Source organism: Cupressus sempervirens, chromosome 8 (assembly GCF_028749045.1).
Source record: "Cupressus sempervirens isolate cs-2001-9-10 chromosome 8, ASM2874904v1, whole genome shotgun sequence".
NCBI lineage: Eukaryota > Viridiplantae > Streptophyta > Pinopsida > Cupressales > Cupressaceae > Cupressus > Cupressus sempervirens.
The window spans coordinates 160,925,123-160,930,165 of NC_143125.1; positions in this window are offsets into that span (position 1 = coordinate 160,925,123).

Consider the following 5,043-nt stretch of genomic DNA (forward strand, 5'->3'; position numbering starts at 1 on the left):
CTAAAACATCCACGCCTACAACCTTCTCAATGCCAATTCACATTCATTAGAAGAACTAAAAGGATAAATTAAAACCCCTTACTAGCACATGGGAAAATATTAATGTTACTTGAGACTAAAAGTCTTCATGAATTAGACACCCAATGATGCAGATCAAGCAAACATGGACAAAAACCAAATAATCTAATGTTGGTAAATTTACATTATTTGCCACTTCTAGAACATACACCACCATAAGGGATGTCCTGTCATAGGGTATGGGTTGAGATTTCTCCTTTGAAGGGGTAAAAAACAATTTTTGAAACACGGGAAAAATTGTGTCTATTAGAAAGAGAATTTGAGGGTAGAGCCATGGTGTGCCAAAATGTATGACCCCACCAAAAATGCTACCACCATTAGGAATAGAGGGTGGATTAGAGGTAATACCCTCTCACTACACCTAATACACCAAACACAAGGGTAGAAGGGACCTTGCAAAAGCAATGCCACCCAAAGGTAAAAGTCCTTACCTAGTGGATCTTGAGAAGAAATTGACCCAAAAGAACATTGGCCAGATTCAACCATTGAAGAGGGAGCAGACATAGAGGTGAGAGTGAGAATTTTGAAATTATAACACATGTAAAACTAGCAATGTTGCTAGACAATGAAAGATAAAAGAGGGATAACATTGTTAATGGTTACCATTCTGTTAATTATTGTGATCAAGTTTTTTCTTTTTGGACTATATTGCATACCACCCATATAAGAAGTGTAATGTCATTTAAAAACTTAGTAAATGTTAATATCTTAAGCTTGAACTTGTTTGACATCAAATGATCAAAGTCATATTTTTCATCATACATACAATGACAATATGATTTTGAATTTCAATGTGTCTATGAAATGAGGCTAATTTCCTATTTACACTTCTAAATTTTCACTCCCAACCAACATTATAGTCTCTTACATGTAATCTTGAAAACCTTACAATTAATTTAACATGACTTGTATATCCTAAATATTGTTTATATTCTTGTCTATGAAATTTTTTTATATGTATATTTAGTAGGATAAAATTCTTATTATCCTATAATTTGAAAGTATTTATCATTGAATTTAAATTATTGTGTACACATTTTTTTATTAAATTATTATTTTGAAGCGTGTCAATTTAATTATATATTTAGTTTAATGTCATTATTTATAGAAAATAATGATATAATATAAAACTATAATGGTAAAATTTAATTCTTTTTATTTAATTTATATGTAGTTTAATATAATAATATATTTCATAGGTTGTATATTTTATGCTAGATTTGATTCATGATTCATTTTTAATATATCTCTATTTACACATATTCCAAACAAATTAAATATTTGTGTTGGTCATTTTTAAAGTAATATGGTAAATACATGTTATTTTTATTGGTAATGCATTAGTTTGTATTAATAAGAAATGAAAAAATACATATCAAAATTTGGTCTATTTGAGACCATGGCTATGCCATCAACTACCTACTATTACCACCCAATCCTAATCCTTGAATGAAGTTTACATTATAGATCATCCTCAAAAGCCCAAGAAACTATCCCCCATACAAAAATAGTAGACGAGACCAACAACATAATTACTTGAACCAAGCATCAACTTCATCTTGTGAGAAGTTGGGGATTCCTTCATCATTCCTCACACTAGACTCCTCTATGTTGCATTGCCACCCTATAAATCATGATCATTGAGCAACGAAATATCAATTTCAGAGCATCCTAGAAAAGCTCATCATTGAGCTTGAAGACATTCCTCAAAAATTTCACAGTTATTGCACCTTCGAAGGATGGAATTTGGCCTATCATTCTTAGAGAGAAGTTAGCTTCCATATTCAATGTCAAAAATCTCCTATAACCCAAACCTCTCTATCTCTTTTAAAGCAAAGAAAGAGGCCTCAACTAGTTTAAAAAAACCATCCACTGAAGCCTTGAGAAATATCGCTTTCCAATGTTCACTTCTATCATTGCGCAAACTTGCCTAAAAACTTCACACATGCCAAAAGCACAAAATCACACACATCTTTTGTCAATTATGCCTGCACTTGAATATGGGGTTTGTACCAACAAGCTTTTAAAGGCTTGGTAAATTGAGCTCACTTGAGATGATGTCCCTAAAATCTTCAAAAAGTATGAAGTTTTCCTCTAAATGGGCATTTGCACCTATCTTTGAAAGTTTGTTCGCAACATTATTAGCCTCCCTCAACACATGTGAGATTATGAAATCTTCTAAGTTTTCCAACAAGGACCAAATATGCCTTATATGCTTGTTCATATACCTTGTTTCCATCTCTCCTTTGGCTATACCATTGACAACCAATTGTCAATCCCCTTTTAAGTGAATCATGTGGGCCCCAAGCTTCATACCAATCAAATAAGCTTCAACTATTGCCAAGCACTTAGCCTAGTTCTTTTTTCATCTGCCACCCCTTTTGCTACCATTTCCAAAATATCGCCATCTTCACTTCTAGCAACTACATCAATTCCCAAAGGTCCCAAATTTTCTTTTGATGCACCATCTGTAGTGCCTACCCCTAGTTTACATTTTTTGCTATCATTGTCGAACTCTTTTAGGCCAATTTTATGCTTGATTACTAGTATTATTGTTTTGAGATTATCAGATATTGTTTCACATTCAATTGATTATATGATGAGATTACTTGATATTCTATACTTCATGTATGCATGATGATTATTACAATGATTTCAGTTATTGATGATGATTAGTTAGATGGATTATCATATGTGTTTTCTTATGGATACTTACCCCATACTGCATGTATATTTTTTTTATGTACGATGTTTTTGATGTGGTTAAGGAAGAGAGTCATAGTCACTTACTAGTCATGATCCACAGGATGCGCCACTTCCTCCCATTGCCTATTTAGCTTAGTATATATGTGTTTGTACATGCATGGATTTTATGCAGATTGTAGGTACCGGATATTGACTTCCCTAAATTGCCAAGATGAGTGTACCCTATCACATTATCTCAATGGAAAGAGAGGGGAGATAAATTCTTAAGTCCAAATCCTAACTTTTAAAACACTTTTCCTAGAAAATTAGGACAAGTATCTAAGTTGATTACCTTCTGAATGCATCATATGATGTAAATTCATGATTATAACCCTTTAGTTCGATCTTGTATGTGTTTTTCAATGATGGATTTTCATATTTTGTCCTATAAGTCTTTGGTGATTTTTCTATTAATTAAGTCAAAATGAATGATTAAATTAATTATTTAATTTAATGAAAAATTATTATGATATTTTAATATTTAATTATATTTAATTAATTTGGAGAATTAATTAAATAAAAAGAATTAAATTTAAAGATAAAAGTTATAAGTTTAATTTTAGAACGTGATAATATTTATTTAATTTAATAGTAATATATTTAGAGTTCATTTTTAAATAAATGCTAAATACTATTATTATTTAGGTTAATAAATATTTTATCAATTAACATTTCAAAAATAAATTAAAAAGTGAAAAAGATATTAATTTATTAAAAACTTTAGGATTGCATAAAGTGTGAATGAGATTAAAATTTAATAAGTTAATAAAAAAGAGAAGTCAAGTGAAATTAAATAAAGATATTTTATATTTCAATAAATGTGCATGAAAAAGATAAAGAAAAGATAATAAAGAGTAAAGATTGGTAAGCAAGGAGTCCTCTCGGGTGATCGCACAATTAGTGCCCCAAATTTAGGAGAGAACTCTTTATCAACAATTGAGGGTTCATTTTCGAAGGACTGTGAATTTTGGAAGAAGAGTTTTTGGAAGAGAGAAGGTTTTGAGAGGAGAAATTTCTCTCACGAATCTTTTTGGGTGTAGCATTGTTAGCATCAAAATCTAGGTAGATTCTTGTGATTAATTCACATAGTTAATTATGCTATTTCTTTCCCTGTCTTCTTTGTGTCTGTAAAATGGTTACCTGAATAATTCTTTGTGATGAGTGTTTCAATATTGTGAATTTTTGGCATGCATATTAATTCTTCTGTATACGTAGAGATTGAAATATCTTAGAATCCTTGTCCAGTAATGTTGACAAATTTGATAATAAACCAGAAAGGGTTTTGAAATTTAAAAGGGAAAATTTAAAGAAAAAATTTGATTGGTTGGTCGTATTTTCCCTATTAGATTAATGCTGGAATTGTTATAAAAAAAAAAGTTAATAGAGAAAGAAATTTGTTTCCTTTAAAATTTATATTTATAAATTTTTTATAAAATAAAATAAATAAAAAATGATTTTTAAATATATATATATATATATATAAAATTAATTTTTTTAAAAATTAATATTGGAAGGGTGGGAAACCCCACCCCCCCCTCCTTTTTATTTGCCAAGGGCTGAAGTACTGCTGTCACAGGGACTACGACAATAGTGGTATAGTGCACCACTGCTGTCACAGGCCCTGTAGTAGTAGGGTGTCGTGTTTGAAAGGTTGGCGAGCCTTGTAAAAATAAATGCTTTATACATTTTTAAAAAAATTTTAATTTAATTTTATTATTAATTTGTATTTATAATTTTTATTAATAAGTTAATTTTAATATTAATAAATTTTTAGATATAAATATAATTAAATATAATTTATTTTAATTAATAAATTTATTATTAAATTTTTTATTTATTAATAAAAATGTTAATATAGTTATTTCATTTATATGATAATTAATTAATTAAATTAAATGAAATTTAATTAAGTTTAATTAATGAATGAGGAGCATTTAATGGATTTAAGTTTATTTTATTTTATAATGATATTGACTTTAATAAAATTGAAATTATTTTATTGTAAGATCAATAGTTATTATTTTAATAATTTAAATAAATAAATAATTACCCTAGATTATTTTTAAGAAATTGATTTAAAATATAATGAGGGTAATTCTATTTTTGGTTCGAATAAATGAAAGGGTTAATTTGTAGGGTAAACTAAGAATCTTATATACTTGAAACATACATTGAAACAAAAATTGAAACCATACATTTAACTCAACAATATACTTTCAA